Source organism: Canis lupus, chromosome X (assembly GCF_048164855.1).
Source record: "Canis lupus baileyi chromosome X, mCanLup2.hap1, whole genome shotgun sequence".
In the NCBI taxonomy this organism is placed as follows: domain Eukaryota; kingdom Metazoa; phylum Chordata; class Mammalia; order Carnivora; family Canidae; genus Canis; species Canis lupus.
This window is the reverse complement of record NC_132876.1, coordinates 34,831,384-34,851,939: the sequence shown is the minus strand read 5'-3', so window position 1 is coordinate 34,851,939 and position 20,556 is coordinate 34,831,384. Positions and strand designations below refer to the sequence as shown.

General features: G+C 34.2%; 1 non-coding gene across 1 annotated transcript; it reads left to right on the top strand.

Annotated features, from left to right (window-relative positions):
• The first annotated feature begins 18,542 nt into the window (after positions 1-18,542).
• On the top strand, positions 18,543-18,649 carry LOC140628990 (U6 spliceosomal RNA). The gene has a single exon (XR_012026879.1). It is a non-coding gene; the product is annotated as a U6 spliceosomal RNA (small nuclear RNA).
• Positions 18,650-20,556: the final 1,907 nt, after the last annotated feature.

The window sequence follows — 20,556 nt, the reverse complement described above, 5'->3', positions numbered from 1 at the left end:
ACTTAAATGAATAATATATCAATATTTGGCCATTAATATTGACAAATAATCATACTAATATAAGATGTTAATAATAGGGGAAACTATATGGTATGTGGGAACTCTGAATGATCCAGTCAATTTTTCTATAAATCTAAAACTGTTCAAAAAATAAAATGTATTAGAAAATCAACATAGAAAATTAACATAGGTAAGAATCTAGCCTGAACAGAGAGCCTCTTCCCGCCACCACAAAATAAATTCCACAAAGTCCACCTCTTCAAAACAGTACCGCCAAAAGGAAAAAAAAATCCTTAGAAGTTAGAAATTCCCCAAGAGAATATTCCCACAAGAGTTCATAATGCTGAATTTTTGCTCCATCTACAAGGCATATTTTGAGTGCATACATTCTTTTCTAATTCTTTCACCCCTTTCAGGTCAGTGGAACTTATTCCAGATCCTTTTTTGATGGTTTCATTTTCTGGAAAAAAGAGAGAGAGAGAGAGAGAGAAAGAGAGAGAGAGAAGAACTGACTTTAAATCTAACTTTTGCCACATTTACTGGTTCTATGCCCTTGGAAAATTGATTCAACCGATCATCACCAAAATAATAATAATCCCCTTGCTTGCAGTATTATCATTGTGATTGGGGAAAATAATTATCCTTTCTCTTCATCTAATTTCTAAGGACAATCAATTCCCTTTAACTAACCAGTTAAAGGTAGCAATAATGAATGAGAAAACAAAGCAAAACAAAACAGTAAAGCCACAGAGATTCACCAGACACCCACAATGGAGTTGGGGAGGAGACCAGGGAGCAGCTGCTGTTTGTATGGTATTTTGTGAATAAAACCTCCCATTGACAATTCATCAAAAGGCTACATAAAATTTTTAATGGCTTTTCATTTATATTTAGATTCCTGATTGATGTTTCTTTGAATGAAATATGAAGCAGTATAGATTTTTATACATAATAAGTCCTCAGAAAAGTACAACTTAGAAAAAAGAAAAACAAAACAGGGTCATGTTAAATAAGAAGCTGGCAACAGGGGTGCCTGGGTGGCTCAGTGTTTAAGCTTCAGCCTTCAGCTCAGGTCCTGGGTTCGAGTCCCACATTGGGCTCCCGGCAGAGAGTCTGCTTCTCCCTCTGCCTATGTCTCTGTCTCTCTCTGTGTGTCTCTCATGCGCAAATAAATAAATCTTTAAAAAGCTGGCAACACAGTGGGAGAAAAGTTACCATTAGAGAAAGCCACATTTATTAAGTTGTTAATTAAAAGATGCCCACTAGGAAATGAATTGATCTAGTAGTAGATAGCACAGCAACTCTAGTTTCTAGGGCAGAAAAACTCTGGCCTTTACCCTTTAATATCTAAGTTTATGGACATACTCCACCCTCAATGAATATAAGAGTTTTGTGAAGCTTTTTGGCATTGATCTGATATCTATAGTTTTATTTTTGTCATATGTGTGCATTTTTTTCTGTTCATTCATGTTCAGAGGACTCCCTTTTACTGGACTTCAGGTTTCTATGTGAAAGGGAATTAATTTCCATAATACTTCTGCCCTCTCTCCTAGAGGAGGAGGAGTTATTTACTTGGTTAGTGAGTTTAGCAGAGAACTGGATGTTTTTGGCTCCAACATATCTCTTTGGGAGATCTGTCTGATTACAAAGTAGGGACATTCTGCTCTGCTCTCAACCATATAGAAGAGTAAGTGGTCCAATCTCTACATCTGTTAGGGGTGGTCTGGAGGTGTTTAAGCTGTGCCTGTGATCTTTCCAGGATGTAATAATGAAAGTCTTTGTCATTAGGCAGTCTAATGCATGCTATCCAGTTTCTCTTTTTCGTATGTCTCCATTGATTTATTATTTTTTTTTCATTTTTTTTTTATTTTTTTATTTTTTTATTTTTTTTTATTGGTGTTCAATTTACTAACATACAGAATAACACCCAGTGCCCGACACCCATTCACTCCCACCCCCCGCCCTCCTCCCCTTCTACCACCCCTAGTTCGTTTCCCAGAGTTAGCAGTCTTTACGTTCTGTCTCCCTTTCTGATATTTCCCACACATTTCTTCTCCCTTCCCTTATTTTCCCTTTCACTATTATTTATATTCCCCAAATGAATGAGAACATATAATGTTTGTCCTTCTCCAACTGACTTACTTCACTCAGCATAATACCCTCCAGTTCCATCCACGTTGAAGCAAATGGTGGGTATTTGTCGTTTCTAATAGCCGAGTAATATTCCATTGTATACATAAACCACATCTTCTTTATCCATTCATCTTTCGTTGGACACCGAGGCTCCTTCCACAGTTTGGCTATCGTGGCCATTGCTGCTAGAAATATCGGGGTGCAGGTGTCCCGGCGTTTCATTGCATTTGTATCTTTGGGGTAAATCCCCAACAGTGCAATTGCTGGGTCGTAGGGCAGGTATATTTTTAACTGTTTGAGGAACCTCCACACAGTTTTCCAGAGTGGCTGCACCAGTTCACATTCCCACCAACAGTGTAAGAGGGTTCCCTTTTCTCCGCATCCTCTCCAACATTTGTTGTTTCCTGCCTTGTTAATTTCTCCATTGATTTAAAATTTAGGAAATTGTTAAAAACAAGACAGGCCCAAAATGGAGTCACTTGTACTAAGCCACGTGTCATCAAACCAAGGCTTAATACTTAATGTAATTACAGTTTTGACTCTCCCAGAAATAGAATTTTAACCAGTCAATCAGGAATCATCTGGTCAACACTAGTGAGATAATCTGCCTGATAAGACTGCCATCCCCTAAAGGAAAGTGAACTTGCTACAACCAATCTGCTTTTTGCTAGTCTTCTTTTTCCCATTCCCTTCTACTTATAAAAGTCTTTCATTTTGTACAGACCCCTGTAGCTCCTTTCTATCTGCTAGACAGGCTGCTGTCTAATTGTCATGAGTCATTGAATAAAGCCAGTAAAATCTTTTAAATTTACTCAGTTGAATTTTTTTTTTAAAACAAAGGTAAAAAATGTGTCATTTATTATTTCTATTCCAATGCAACTCTCCCCAAAATTACATCTTCATAAAAGAACTCTTGCATCAAGTGTGCTAGCCAGAAATTGAGCCATGACTCGGCATTTCCATTTAGCAAATCATTCCAAACTTATTGGCAAAGGGTATTATGCTGTGAAAGTTGACACTTCTATTGGTGGCATAAAGACTGTCATGGGAAAGATGTGCCAGATAGAAGTGATGCATAATATATATAACTATAGATGATTGTCTATTAAACTAGATACCATAAATATAATTCTTGTCATCCAAATTCATCACAACATATAAAAGATACTATTATGAGCAATGCGATAACAGTGACAATGAAATACTATACTAACAAAGTCCTAAAAGCTACTAGTAAGAAACATTTCTGACATTTCTTTTTTAAAAAAAATTATTTATTTAAACTAAAAAACAAAAACCAGTTCACCCATTTCTCCCACTCCCTTGCAACCACCAATCTATTTTCAGCTTTTTTTTTTTAAGATTTCACAAATAAGAAAGATATATGGGATTTATCTTTTACTGTCTGAATTATTTCACTTAGCATAATGCCCTCAAGGAACATCCATGTTGTCACAAATGTCAAGATTTCATTTTTTTATGGTTGAATAATATTACATGTTCTTTATACATTTATCCATCAATGGACACTTAGGTTGCTTTTGTATCTTGATTGTTGTAAATAATGCTGCAATTTAATACGGGGGTATATATATCTTTTCAAATTAGTGTTTTTATTATTTTAAAGTAAATACCTAGAAGTATAATTCTGGTATCATATGATGGCTGTACTTTTAATTTTTAAAAGACATTCCATATTGTTTTCCATAGTGGTTGCACCATTTTACATTCCTACCAAGAGTGCACAAGGGTTCTCTTTTCTCCACATACTTGCCAACACTTGTTATTTCTTTTTTTAAAAAAAGATTTATTTATTTATTCATGAGCGACACAGAGAGAGAGAGGCAGAGACACAGGCAGAGAGAGAAGCAGACTCCCTGCAGGGAGTCCAATGCAGGATTCGATCCCGGATCCTGGGATCATGCCCTGAGCTGAAGGCAGGCCCCAACCACTGAGCCACCCAGATGTCCCAACACTTGTTATTTCTTATCTTTTATAATAGCCATTCTAACAAGTGTGAGATGATATCTCATTATGGTTTTGATTTGTAATTCCCTGATGATTAATAATGTTAAGCATTTTTCATGTACTTGTTGGCCATCTGCATGTCTCCTTTGGGAAAAAAATGTTTATTCAGATCTTCTGACCATTTTTAATTCGATTGTTTGGGTTTTTACATTTGTTTTTGTGCTATTGAGTTCTATGAATTCCTTATATATTTGAAATATTAGTCCCCTATATGATACATGATTTGCAATTATTTTGTTCCATTTAGTATGTTGCCTTTCATTTTGTTGATGGTTTACTTTGATGTACAAAAGCTTTATAGTTTGATGTAGTCCTGCTTGTTTATTTGTTTGTGGTGTTAGATTTTTAAAAAAATCATCACCAAGACCTATGTCAAGGAGCTTACTGTCTATATCTTCTTCTAGGAGTTTTATGGTTTTAGGTCTTAAATTTAGGTGTTTAACCCACTTTGAGTTGATTTTTATATATGGTACAAGATAGTCATCCTGTTTCAATGTTTTGTGTGTGGCTGTCCAATTTTTCCAGCACAATTTATTGAAAAGATTGTCTTTTCCCTGTTGTATAGAGGCTTCTGTTATAAATTTATTGACCATATATGTGTGGGTTTATTTCTGGGCTCTATTCTGGGCTATATTCTGGGCTCTATTCTGTTCCACTGATCTATGTCTTTGTTTTTATGTCAATACTATACTGTCTTAATAACTATAGCTTTGTAATATAGTTTGAAATCAGGGACATGATGCTTCCAGCTTTATTCTTCTTTGTTCAGATTGCTTTCGCAATTTAGAGTCCTTTATAGGTTCCATGTAAATTTTAGGATCGTTTGTTCTATATCTATGAAAAATATCATTGGAATTTTGATATGATGTGCATTAAATCTGTATATTACTTTGGATAGCTACCAACAAGAGACATCTCTGACCTATTTAGAATTTAGTATTGCATCTCATTCTTCATAATCCCTAGTACAGTGCCAGGTACAAGATAATCCTTCGAAACACATCAAATTGGATTGCTTTGCCTCTATTAATGCACAATGATTTTATTTATACTATTTCTGAAGCAGCATATCCAAGTTCTTAAGACTAGAAGTAAATAATTTATCAATAAAAAGCCAAAGACATGCAACATGCTGTTGTGTACATTTGAACAATGATGGTTTCTTACTGTCTTTTTCCATTCTTACCTTCATGGTAAATGCCTACTCATCTCTCAGTCATGCTCAGATATCACTTTTCCTATGCAGTCTTTCTTTTAGACCACCCCCTCTCAATGAATTGTTATCTATACTATATTATGTCAATATGATGTCAATATTATATGCATATATTTATTATCACATTATCCCTTTGTGTTGTAATGAGTTATTTACATTGTGCTTTCTACAGCAGGCAAGATATGGAAACAATCTAAGTGTCCATCAACAGATAAATAGATAAAGAATATATATACACATATGTATATATATGTGTGTGTGTGTGTGTATGATATGTATATCATTTTAAAAATAAATTTAGCGAACCTATGTTTTTGGTGGTCATTTTTTTCAAGACAGTCATTTTTCAAATGGCTGGATTCCCCAACCCACCCCAAACTAAACACCAAGTTTGATTTTCAGCTCCTCTGTTGGATATAAATAAATGCATCTCTTCTTGGACATAGACATAGTATCTTGGCAAATTCCATTTCGGTTATTTCTTAATGATTTGAAAGTCCATTGCTTGGGAAGAAATTCCATCATACACATTTATGCTTAAAATAACCTGGGGATTTTTTTGCTTGCAAATGCTTGTCCCTACTATGCAACAGTTTTCTATGTTAGTAACTGTGAAAGAGAACCAAGGTGGGGAGTAATACTACAAATTAAGTAATGGTATAAGTATATGCCACAAGTCTAATGGTAGTAAGTTTTATTAATCAGAATAATACTTTGTTATGGAAGTGACAATGCTAAATGAATCCTTATTATTTTTTATTAGCTAATTTCTCACCTATAGACAAACTGTCAGCCTGCTAGTAGTTAAACTTTATTATTATATTGTTTTTCCAAATTGAAGGAAAAAGAAGTACCATTTTTCTGTTATATGTTGGATTATGTAGGGAATGTTTGTGAACAATTCATAAAAATGATGAAAAGAGTTCCTGTGGTTGTTTTGTGTAGTATCTTGGCATTTGTATTGATAGTTAAAATTTCACTTCTAAATAAATAAAACTCCCATAGTGCTAGATTTGATGTGTGCCCAATTTGAACAAGAGTTGATTGACTACCTGTAGAATTTGTTCAAATGTTTCTCTTGTAAGGAAATACAGTAATCTTAAATTACAAAAAGAAAAGAAAGAAAAAGAAAGAAGTCAGACTAAGAAAGACAAATACCATGATTTCACTCATAAGTGTAACTTAAAAAATGAATAAACAAAAAGCAGAATCTGGCCTATAAATACAGAGTACTGATGGTTGCCAGAAGGGAGAGGAATAGGAGTTGGGCAAAATGGGTGAAGGAGAGAGGGAGCTGCAGGCTTTCAGTTATGGAATGAGTAAGTCATAGGGACACTAGGCAAAAGATAAGGGATACAATCAATGATATTGTAATAGCTATGTAATGGGACAAATGGGAGCTACACTTGTGGTGAACATATATGTATAAACTTGTTAAACCACTGTGTTGTATATCTGAAACTAATCTAACATCATGTGTCAACTCAAAAAACAATGAGATGCCAACCATTTTCCATTTTCCATATTAAGTCAGACAACACATTTTTCCTTTGACTTAATAGTTATTTGATTGATTGGCAGCTATATCTGATTGCTAGGTGTGATAAATATAAATAAAACTTGTTAAATTTGTATGAATAAAATTCAAGCTTTTGTGAATATCATTTATATATAGTTATATTTTTGTGATACTGAACTTATGTATTCCTGTAAGATAGATTTCAGTGATTAAACCACATTATTCTTACTAGTCTCCCTAGTGACAGGATTGTTGCAGTGCAACTAGTGCAAAATAGAATGAGGCAAAAGCAAAACATGCCACAGTAGAATTAAGTCCAAGATTAGGCCCTGATTACTTTACAGCTTTAGCTCAAGGGTCACCAACCAAATGGTCAATACTTATCAAGTGCTTACTACTTACTTTCTTTTCATTATTTTATCCATAAAATAGAGATATTAATCCATTTCATAGATTATTGAGACGATTAAGTAACATCATACTTGTACTTAACAATAGTACTTATATGTGGTAAAATTTGTTTTATCATTTTTTATACTGAGTGATTCTTTAAGTTGGTGGCAATGACTTTGCTTTCTTTTATAAGCTTTTTGAAGATTTTCAGCAAGGAGAGAAAACTCCAGAAAGAGTTCCTACCCAAACCCTTCTCCTTATGGAATTTGCTGTCTATGTTCAATCCACACTTTTAGGACTTAGCTCAATATCTACTCATAACTCCAAATAAGCTCAAAGATTTAGGTTAGGGTCTGATGATCTAACTACTCTTCCCAAGCACAAAGTTAAGCCAATTATTATATGCTTGACCTGAAGAAATTTAATGCTCAATAACTTACTTAGAAAAGAAGGCAGGAACATTGAATTTAATTAATTGAATTAATTAAGAATTGAAGAAGATAGGGATACTGAATTAATTTAATATTGATGGAATCAACCATAAAGTTGCTTATTTGCATATCAAAATAGAATTTGAGAATCTTAGAAGCATGTCAGTTGCAGTTGCTGCCTGGTAAATGAGCATGCAATGCTACTCTTGATTAAAATGTTCAAATCGAGACATTAATTAGCCATATTCCAAGGTAGCACAAACCTCTCCTTGTTTCAGGGAAGATATTGGCATTATCAAAATAAATGTGATATATTTCTTTAAGCTTAGTTCTTCAAAGAGTAATTTTACATGGTTATTAAGTATATCGCAATAAAATGGTATAAGTACCCTGATTACCATGCTACTTTGAATAAAATTAATTTAGTATGTCTTAAGCATATGGATCTGAAATAAATTAATGCCAACATTATTTATATATTGCCTTTAATACATTCATTCTGGCTAATGTTAAATTTCTCCAGAAGCTTTGAAAATTATCTAGAGGTGCAATATTAATGGTGACATTTTGTTTACTACAGAAGCCCATTAAAACACTGTTGGTCATTTCACATCAAATAGAAGAATGTGGGGAAGGAAAACAGAGAGATACATTAATTAGTAGCTTATTAGAAAGGTTCTAGACACCGAACTTGAAAAATTTTTAGAAAAATCAGCTATCTTAATGCTGCAAATGGTATTGGGAATTCCAAAAATAGAAATAGTTAGTTTAAAAAAAAAAAGAAAAGAAAAAGAAATAGTTAGTTTGCTAAATGGATAATGTATAAAATATCACTCAAAGAATATTCTAGTCCTGTATAGTGCTGGATTATGCAAAGGAATAAGGCAAACAGATTATTATTGCATTTTTAAAATTTCAGTGACAATTGGGTTTTGTTTAACTTATGATAACTAAATCCTCAAAAAAATGATTTGTTCAAATAGGTGTGTTGTGATAGAGTGATAACCAGTTTTAAATCATTATAGAAGCAGTTTAATATTGTTTTACAAATATACTGAGGTTATTTTTTTTTTACTGAGGTTATTTGAATGCATATTTTGCTCAAGCACAAAACCCAAAAGCTTTGTAAAAACATGATGTGATGACAGTGACAAACAGATAATTACATATACTGTTCATTTCTTAATCATTTCATCACTAAAAATAGCAATTTTAAACATCTTAGTAAAGCAAAAATTAAGAAGGTGACTTGTGCTATTGCACATGTGTATTTTTCCATTCATGTTTTCCAGGCTTTCTAGGGCAATGAATGATCATACAGTCCCTTGTTTCTTTTATCCAACAAACATTTTTTGAGGATTTACTATACACCAAGTTATATATTATTATATATTCATATGAAGATTATATGAATTTAAATCAAAATTCTTGCTTTTTAAAGATCTCATGATCTAGTTTTATGTCGTTAAAAAATGGATAGCTAAGTTTGGTCAAAATCAGTCAATACTTTACTGTCTAACATACCAATTGTGCTTTAAATATCTAGCAAAGAGAGGTGCAATATAAAAAGAGAAAGACAAAAGGACATAGCTAAGAACCAGAAATATAACAATAATGAAAGGCAGTTAAATTTGCTATTCTCGGGCAGCCCGGGGGACTCAGCGGTTTGATGCTACCTTCTGCCCAGGGTGTGATCCTGGAGACCTGAGATCCAGTCCCACATCCAGCTTCCTGCATGGAGCCTGCTTCTCCCTCTGCCTGTGTCTCTGCCTCTCTCTCTCTCTCTCTCTCTCCCGTGAGTAAATAAATAAAATCTTAAAAAAGAAAAATTGCTGTTCTCTGGAGCATGTAGTGTGGGCCAGGAGTTTGGTTACTGAAATGTATTAAAGACTAAACATTTTCTATCTGAAATGAGATCAATGTCAGTCTCTTGTTATAAAGCCAGAGGTCGAGGGTGTGGCACACTAATCACTAAAGGTAGGACAGATCTCTAAGTACCTCCACCAAATGTATTTAAATGCATGCTTGTACAGGCTGGTTCAAAATGGCAATGTAGGATGACCGAAGTCACCTCTTCCACAGAACACACCAAATTATACCTTTTAATAGAATGATCCTCCTGAAGAACTCAGGGCTGACTGAGCAGCTACTGATCAACCAAAGACAGAGAGAATGCCAAGAGAACAGCAAGAGAGATGGAGACACAGTAAAAAAAAAAAAAAAAAAAAAAAAAAAAAAAAAAAAGAAGTCCTGTACTCAACACTGAAAATGTCAATGGGGAGGAAGAGTATTCAGGGACCAGAAACAGATCCCTTTGTCCTTGAGCACAGAAAAAAACCTGTGGTTTAAAAGAGCAACTAGTATTTTTAAAAGACAACACTAGAACCCTGCCAAGTGGCAGAATTGCTGTGGAAAAGCTCTTCAGGTCAGAGAGACTGGAGGATACAGTCTGCTTTCTCATTCTACCTTGGAAACCTGATATGAAGAAGAGTCTCGACACCGCGGTGGGCAGGTCCAGTCATCTCGGTGGGCTTCCAACTTCAGGGAGTCTAGGATCCACATGCCCACACCAGCCGTAGATGTGCTGAGATGCAGAAGAAAAACTGTGGTTTAGAGGGGCCAGAGGACTGAGGCAATGCTCTCTACCCTCCATTTCAAGGGCCCAGACTGGAGCAGGATCTGGCTGCCATAAGGGGCAGGTTCAGATGCCATAATTGGAAAGCCTAATGCCATAGGGTGGGTTCAGTAATCAGAGGGAGCTTTCAGCTTCAGCAAGCCCAGGGTCCTGAAGCTCATGCCAGCCCCAGTCACCCTGGGGCAAAGAAAAAAAAGCCAAATTAAAAGAGTTTAGGAACTGCTGGAATGTTCTCTCCCCCCTCCATCTTAAAAGCCCAGATGTGAGCCAAGTCCAGCTCACAGTGAGTTTGTGACCTCACTGAGCCCAGGATCTACAAGCCCACACCAGCTGCCCTATGGTGCTGGGGCACAGCAAACAAACCATGGTTTTGTGTTTTTTATTTTTGTAAATTTTTCTGCTTTATTATTTTCTTTTACTTTTTAAATTTGTCTCATTTTGGTTTTGTTTTTTATTTTATTCTTTTCTGTTCTCTTTTTTCTTTTCTTTTTCTGAATTCCTTTTCCTTTTATTATTATTATTTTTCTTTATTCTATTTGTAAAAAGCCACAGTTTAAAAGAGTAACTAGCATACACAGCCACAGCTCCAGCCAGCAAGCAAGTCATCAAACACCCAAAGTCTGCATAGGGGTTACCATACATAAAACCACTCCTGCAACTTTAGGAGAAGTAGCCCTTTTGCCTAATCCATAAAAACAAACACAGAAAGTCAAGCAAAATGGGGAGACAAAGGAATATGCTACGAAAGAAAGAACAAGAAAAAAATCTCAGTAAAAGAATTAAATATAACAGAGATAAGCAATGTGCCTGATAAAAGAATTTAAAGTATTGATTGTAAAAATACTCATTGGGCTGGGGAAAAGAATGGAAAAACTCAGTGAGAGCTTCAATAAGGGGATAGAAAATATTGAACAGAATCAATCAAAGCTGAAGAATACAATAATTGAAATACAAAACACACTGGAGAGAATTCATAGTAGATGAGAGGATTCAGAAGAATGTATAAGGGATCTGGAAGACAGGGTAATAAAAAGCACACAAGCTGAGCAGCAAAAAGAGAAAAGAATTTTTAAAAATAAGAATAGATTAAGGGATCTCTTGGACAACATTAAGCAAAAAACATTGGTATTATAAGGGTCTCAAAAGAAGAGAATGAAAGAAGAATGTAGAAAACATATCTGAAAAAATAACTGAAAACTTCCCTGAAGCCCATAGAATTCCAAGCAAGATGAACCCGAGGAGGTCCAGACCACAGCACATAATAATTAAAATGTTGAAGATTAAAGATAAAGAGACACTCCTAAAAGCAACAAGAGAGAAATAAAAAGTTACCTACAAGAGAAAACCTATAAGATTATCAGTTGGTTTTACACCAGACATTTTGCAAACCAAAAAAGATTGGCACGATATATTCAAAGTGATAAAAGGAAAAAACCTACAACAAAAATACTCTACCCAGTAATCATGCAGATTCACAAGAGAGATAGAGTTTCCCAGAAAAACAAAATATAAAGATGTTTATCACTAGTAAACCAGTCTCACACAAAATGTTAAACGTACTTCTTTAAGTGGCAAAGAAATGGCCATAATCAGACATAAGAAAAATATGAATAAAAAGATGTAAAATATGACAACATATACACAAAATATGGAGCATGGAGTAAAAAGAGAAGAGAAGGGAAAAATAAAAGTAAGGGGGTATTTTTTGTTTATTTTTAGAAAGTGTTTAAATTTAAATGACCATCAATTTTTTTAAAAGATTTTATTTATTTATTTATTCATGAAAGACATGGAGAGAGAGGCAGAAATGTAGACTGAGGGAGAGGCAGGGTCCCCCACAGGGAGCCCAATGTGGGACTCGATCCCAGAACCCTAAGATTATGTCCTGAGCTGAAGGCAGATGCTCAACCACTGAGCCACCCAGGCATTCCATGACCATCAAATCAATAACAGACTGCTATTTACTTAGGATGCTATATATGAACCTCATGGTAAACATACCCCAAACCAGTCATAGATACACAAAGCACAAAGAGGAAGAAAGCCAAATGAAACACTAAGGATACTGATACTCATCAACTGCAAAGAAAGAGAGCAAGGAAAGAAGAAAAGAACAGAGAGGAACTAAAAAAACAACACAAAAACAAATTTTTAACATGGTAATATGCACAAAGTTATCAATAATCACTTTAAATGTAAATGGCCTACATGCTCCAATCAAAAGACAGAGTGAGGGAAAGATAAAGAAAAACAAAAGATGAGATGAGCACAGGGTGTTATGCTATATGTTGGCAAATTGAATTAAAATAAATTTTTAAAAAAAGAAAAACAAAACAAGACCCATCTATATGCTGCCTACAAGAGACTCACCTCAGACCTAGAGACTCATACAGAAGGAAAGTGAAAAGATGGAAAAATATTCATCATGTAAATAAAACCAAAAAAAAAATGTCAGAGTAGCAATACTTACATCAGACAAAATAGACTTTAAAAAAAGACTGTCACAAGAGACAAAGAAGGGCATTCCATAATGATAAATGGGTCTATCCAATAAGAAGAGATAACTATTGTAAATATCTAGTCAGCCAACACTGGAGTACCTAAAAAGATAATGCAAATATTAATGGACATACAGAGAAAAATTGATAGTAAGATAATAATAATAGGGGACTTTAACATTCCACTTACATCAATAGATGGATAATCTAGTTAGCAAATCAATAAGGAAACAATGTCTTTGAATGCACACTTAACCAGATGGATGTAACAGATATATTCCATCCCAAAACAGCAGGATACACATTTTTTTCAAGTGTACATGGAACATTCTCCAGAACGGATCACATATTGGACCATAAAATAAGCCTCAATAAATTTAAGAAGATTGCATCATACCATGCATCTTTTCTGACCACAATAGTATGAAACCAGAAATAAACCGGAAACATGTGAAGACTAAACAATATGATACTAAACAACCAATGTGTCAATGAAGCAGTCAAAGAAGAAATAAAAAACTACATGGAAACTAATGAAAATGAAAACACAATGATCCAATATCTCTGGGACACAGTGAAAGCAGTTTGAAGAAGTAAGCATAGAGCAATATAGGCTTACCTCAAGAAACAAGAAAAAAAAAAGCAATAAAAACTAATCTAATGTTATGCCTAAAGGAACTAGAAAAAAGAACAAGCAAAGACCAAGGTGAGTAGAATAAAGAAAATAATAAAGACCAAAGCACAAATAAATAATGTAGAGACTAAAAGAACAAGGGAGGGACGCCTGGGTGGCTTAGTGGTTAAGTGCCTGCCTTCGGCCCAGGGCATGATTCCGGAGTCCAGGGATCGAGTCCCGCATCGGGCTCCCTGCATGGAGCCTGCTTCTCTCTCTGCCTCTCTCTCTCTCTCTCTCTGTCTCTTATGAATAAATAAAAACTTTAAAAGAACAAGGGAAAAGAAATCAATGAAACCAAGAGCTAGTTCTTTGAAAAGGTAAACAAAATTGACAAACGTTTAGCCAGACTCATCAAGAAAAAAAAAGAGAAAGGACCCAAATAAGTAAAATCAGAATCAAGAGAGAAGTAACAACTGATACCACAGAAATACAAAGGATTATAATAGAATACTATAAAAATTATATGCCAACAAATTGGACCACTGAGAAGTAGATAAAATCCAGAAACATACAATATTCTCAAACTGCACCAGGAAGACATAGAAAATATAAATAGACTGATTACAAGTAATGAACCTGAATTGGTAATTAAAAAAAACCTACCGAAAAATAAAAGTCCAGAATTCACAAGTGAAGTTTACCAATCATTTAAAATAGATTTGATACCTATTCTCCTCAAATTATTTCAAAATACAGAAAAGATAAATTCCAAATACACTTTATGAGGCCAGCATTACCCTGATACCCAAACCAGACAAAGATGGCCCCCAAAAAAGAAAACTAGAGACCAATATACCTGATTGCCACAGATGCAAAAATCCTCAACAAAATATTAGCAAAGCAGATACAGCAATACATTAAAAAGATCATTTACCACAATCAGGTGGGATTCATTACTGGGATGAAAGGATGGATCGATATTCACAATATTCCACTAAAAAACTACTAGAAGTAATTAATAAATTCAGTAAAGTGGCAGGATACAAAATCAATATCCAGAAATTTGTAGCACTTCTATATACTAACAATGAAGTCACAGAAAGAGGAATTTAAAAAAAAATACCATTTAAAATTGCATGAAAAAGAATAAAATACCTAGGAATAAAATTAACCAAAGAGGTGAAAGTCCTGTACTCTGAAAACTATAAAACAGTTATGAAGGAAATTGAAGATGACACAAACAGATGGAAAGATATTCCATACTCATGGATTGGAAGAATTAATATTGTCAAAATTTCCATATTACCCAAAGAAATCCACAGATTCAATGCAATCCCTATCAAAATACCAAAGGTATATTTTTTAAAAACTATAACAAAAAATATTCTAAAATTTGTATGGAACCATGGAAGACCCCAAATAGCCAAAGCAATTCTGAGAAAGAAGAACAAAGCTTGAGGCATTAAAATCCCAGATTTCAAGATATACTACAAAGCTGTAGTAATCAAAACAGTATGGTACTAGCCCAAAAACAGACACATAAATCAATGGAACAGGATAGAGACTGTAGCAATAAACCCACATATTATATGGTCAATTAATCTATGAAAAAGGAAGCAAGAATATGTAATGGGAAGAAGACAGTGTCTTCAGCAAATGATATTGGGAGAACTGGACAGCTACATGTTAAAGAATGAAATTAGACTATTTTCTAACATTATACAAAAGAAAACCTCTCAAAATGAATCAAGGACCTAAATGTGAGGTCTGAAACCATAAAATTCCTAGAAGAGAGCACAAACACTAATTTCTCTGACATCAGCCATAGCAACATTTTTCGAGATATATCTTCTAAGGTAAGGGAAATAAAAGCAAGAATATACTATTGGGACTACATCAAAACAAAAGCATCTGCACATCAAAGGAAAATATCAACAACAAAGAAAGACAACCTACTAAATGGGAGAAGATATTTGTAAATGATATATCCAATACAAGGTTAATATCCAAAATAAATAAGGAACTCATACAACTCAACACCAAAAGAACAAACAATGCAATTAAAAAATGGGCAGAAGACCTGAACAGGCATTTTTCCAAAGAAGACATACAGATGGCCAACAGACACATGAAAAGATGCTCATCATTACTCATCATCAGGGAAATGCAAACCAAAACCACAATGAGATGTCATCTAACACTTGTTAGAATGGTAAAGAGGAGAAGAAACAAGTGTTGGTGACGATGTGGAAAAAAAAAAAAAACCCTTGTGCACTCTTGGTGGGAATGTAACTTGATACAGTCACTGTGGAAAACAGTATGGAGGTTTCTCAAAAAATTAAAAGCAGAAATGCCTTAAGATTCAATAATTCCACTTTTGGGTATTTTGCCAGCAAAAATGAAAACGCTAATTCAAGAAGGTATATGCACCCCTATGTCTACTGCAACATTATTTACAACAGCAACCTAAGTGTCTGTCAATAGATGAATGGATAAGGACAATGTGATATATATACACAATGGAATATTACACAGCCCTCAAAAGGATGATATTACCCCATTTGAGACAACATGGATGGACCTAGGTGGTATGGTGCTAAGTGAAATAAATCAGACCAAAAAAGACAAATATTCTATAATTCCACTCATGAATGGAATCTTAAAAAATGAATAAACAAACACAAAGCTGAATCAGAACTATAAATGCAGACAACAAACTGATAGTTGCCCGAAGGGAAAGGGGTGGGAGTTGGTCAAAATGGTTGAACAGCAGAGGGAGTTACAGGCCTCCCGTTATGGAATGACTAAGTCACAAGAATAAAAAGTAAAGCATAAGGAAAACAGTCAATAATACTGAAATAGCTATGTAATGGGACAGATGGGAGCTACGCTTGTGGTGAAGAGCATAAGGTTTAAACTTGTCAAATCACTAGTACACCTGAAACTAATGTAACATTGTGTCAACTCTACTACAATAAAAAATAAAATAATAATTATAAATAAGTCACTAGAGGACAGAGAGAATATTTAATAAACGGAGCTGAGAACATTTGTTATCTATTTGCAAAAAAATCAAAGCATATGTTTATATCTCACCATCTAGAAAAATAAATTTCAGTCGATTAAGCCTTTTAAAATTCAAGGAACAACTTTAAAACTTTGGAATAAAATACAGGTGAATATCTTTCTGACCTTAGGATAAGGAGAAATTTTCAAAACGAGTCACAACACCAGAATTGAATAGTTCGGTAAATGTGACTATAGTAAAAGGGTGAATATCTGTCCATTAAGAGATAATGTAGAAACTGAGAGAAGATACTACAACACAAGTAACTAGCAAAGGATTATGTCAGGATACATAAAGAATTCTCATAAAGTCAAAAGAAAAAATGATGCCAAAATCTGAACAAATATTTTGTAGGATAGAAATGCTTGTGAGGAATCAACATATAAGGTATGTTCAACTTCAGGGGCACCTGGGTGGCTCAATCGGTGAAGTGTCTGCCTTCAGCTCAGGTCATGATGTCATGGGTCCTGGGATTGAGCCCCCGCGTTGGGCTCTCTGCTCAGCCAGGTGTCTGCTTCTCCCTTTCCTTCTGTACTTGCTCTCTCTCAAACAAATAAAATCTTTATAAAAAAAAAAGATATGTTCGACTTCACAAGTAAGGGAAATACAAGTGCAAACTACAATGTGATAACAGTATGTCCTCATTTTGATTTACAAAAAGTGAGAAGTGTTGGAGAGGATCTAGTGTCACATGCACAGGATCTCTTATATCTTGCTGTTGAGAGTATAAATTGGTATAGCTACTTTGGAAAACACTCAGGTATTTCTATAAAGATGAATATTTACATACTTTATAAATCAACAATAACATGAGAACTCTTGTACACGTGTGCCAGAAACATTTGCAAGAATATTTACAGCAGCACTGTCACAAAAGATGAAATATCCAAATGCTTAGTGACTGAAGAATAGATAAATTATGGTATATTTATATAATAATATTCTAGAGATATGCGCAACAAAATGCATGACTCTTAGCAACATAATGTTGAATGACAAAGCAAAATTTTATATGGTGCTGTATCTTTTAAAATATACCAAAAAACCAAATGCATAAAACAATACAACTTTAACAAACAGAAAAGCATTCCAGAGTACTGGCTACTTTTGGATTGAAGGGGATGGGACAAAAGAGTAGCATGCAGTGTATATTATAATTGTCAAATAAACAGATAATAATAAATACAACTCATTGTTTCTACATTAGCAAATGAAAGAGAAGGAGTTCATATAGAACATTATAAATCTAAGCTAAGGTAAGGAATGGAGAATGAAAAAAGAATAAAGGGATGATAGATTGAAAAAATTTTTAATGTTAAAATATAATTCAAAATAGGGATGCCTGAGTGGCTCAGTAATTTAAGCTGATGACTTGAGTTTGGCTCAGGTCATAATCTGGGGTTCCTGGGATCAAGCCCCATGTCATGCTCCACACTCAGTGTGGAGTCTGCTTCAGGATTCTCCATCTTCCTCTCTCTCTGCCCTCCCCCTGCATGCACATTCTATTTCTCTCTCAAAGTAAATAAATCTTTAAAAATATATATGTAATTCAAAACATATCCACATTAAAAATAAATGCAAAAGGATTAAACTTGCCTATTGGAAACAAAGATTAATTGATATATATATTTTAAAGCCAGAAATCCATTGCTATAAGGAAACCTACTAAAATAAATGGTCACAGGAAGTTTAAAATTAAGAATAATTTTTAAAAAGTTATACTAGGTAAATACTAGCCAAAAAAAGATGGCACAAAAATCTTAACACTAAAATATATAAAATTTGAGTTAAAAAGCATTCGTAGTGATAGAGGTTTACCATCTGATATTAAAAAAATAAAACCAATCAGAAGGATATTATTAGTATGAACCCAAATACATATAATACCATCGTGTGTGTGTTTGTGTATTAGGTATGTGTGTGTTGATAAAACTGGAAGCAAAAGTTGACAAACTCATAATTATAGTTGAAGATATTTAAGTCAATTGTATAAAAAAGATAAATCAGTGCTCGCTTCGGCAGCACATATACTAAAATTGGAACGATACAGAGAAGATTAGCATGGCCCCTGCGCAAGGATGACACGCAAATTCGTGAAGCGTTCCATATTTTTTTTTTAAAAAAAAGATAAATCAAACAAAATGTAAGTAAAGATATAAAGATTTTGAGCAGTAGCAGAAATAAAGTTAATCTAAAATACAACTCAACACATATTATCTTTCCCAGTACTCAGTGAACATTATCTTTCAAAAAAGAAAAAACAATTTACTGGAGTTAAGTGGAAATTTCAAAGAGTTAATATCATGTAAATTATAGTCTGAAAACATTGCATTAAATGAGAGACACAGAGTCTAACTATAAGGAAAAAAACATGTTTAGTGAATTTAAAACTCCCTTCAAAACAATGAAAGTTCTACATATCAAAACTGAAGTAGTACTTACAGGTAAATATGCAACATTAAGTATATATACTTAAAAACAAAAAAATAGAGAAAATAATTGAGTATTGAAATAAAAAAGCTAGGAAAAGAACCAAAGACGAGTGGGGTGGGGGAGCATGAGGGAAGTAAAAAAAAAAAATTAGAAAATTCAACTACTAGAAGCATCACCAAAACCTCTTGAGAGAATCAGTAAACCAAGGGTGGATGACATTTCAAAAGTGTTAATAAATAAACACATCAAATATGATTTGGAGAAAATTCTTGTGAGCTGAAAACAGAATTACCTACATCCAATTAGGAGAGATACCCAGGTAACCCCTCAAAGCCTTGAGAATAACTTTATAACTTTTTAATGCCCAGAACCATTAAGAATAGAGAATGAACCCGTAGTTTAAAAAAAAAAATCAGTATTCTGATAAAGCCATCATATTGTCATCTCACACCTTCAATATATCTAGGACCTTTAATATTTCACAGAGTGATTTCACATAGATGATTTCATTTTTAGAAATTTAGAATCACAGGATGTGCATCTGTCATAGGTGTGAAAATGCTTATAGGGTACTTAGAAGAGAGTTACAATCAGCTGCTGGTTCCTGCAGCCTTCCTGAAGAAAGGGCAGCAATCCAGTATTTATAAATATGCTTTCCCTTGAAGTAAATGCAGTAACAAGATTAGGTCGATAGATATACCAGTGCTATTAAGGTGTCAAAGGAGAACCCCATAAATTATAAGCTCAGCATTAGTTAGCTAGACCATTTTCAGAAGTTCACTTTTCTAATCTTAAAATCCATCATAAAAACAATAACAGGAGGATATGTGTTTACCTGCTGCCTTCAAACTTAAGAGAATTTTACTTGTTCATTTGGGAAAATTTAAGAAAGAGAAAGTTCAAGGCAATAATGTATTATAGAAACTGCTTGTGCATAGCAGTCTAGTTATTTGGAATAAATTGATTACAGATCATGCATGGCCTTTGTTTTTAACAAAATATTTTACTTATTTTACTTTGTTACATTCATTACATTCTTAAAAGCAACTTTGCAATCCTGAGGGATACTTGATGCCATATATGAATAAAATTATTGCATATATTTTAATCTTCCACATGAAAGATCTTTCCACAAAAAATAAACATTTTAACATAAAGCTAAGAAAAACGATCTTGTCAAAGAAGTAATAGAAGGAGATTTCTAGTCAATGCCTGCAGATTTAATTATTTTGTGAGCACAAGAAAAAGAATTCTCTTGCTTTGGTATACCCCTGACACCAAAAAAGCAAAAACAGAGTCTTTAATAAGTGGCATCTGGCCAGCAGCTGCTGTCATAGCTTCTCCTGCCTTCTTTTTTTTTTTAAGATTTTATTTATTTTTTATTTATTTATTTACTTGAGAGAGAAAAGGAGAGAGAGAGAGAGGAGAGAGAGAGATCACAAGTAGAGGGGAAAGGCAGAGGAAGAAGCAGGCTCCCTGCTCAGCAGGGAGCCCAATCTGGGGCTAGATCCCAGAACCCTGAGATCATGACAGCCGAAGGCAGAAGCCTAACTCACTGAGCCACCCAGGTGCCCTGCCTCTCCTGCC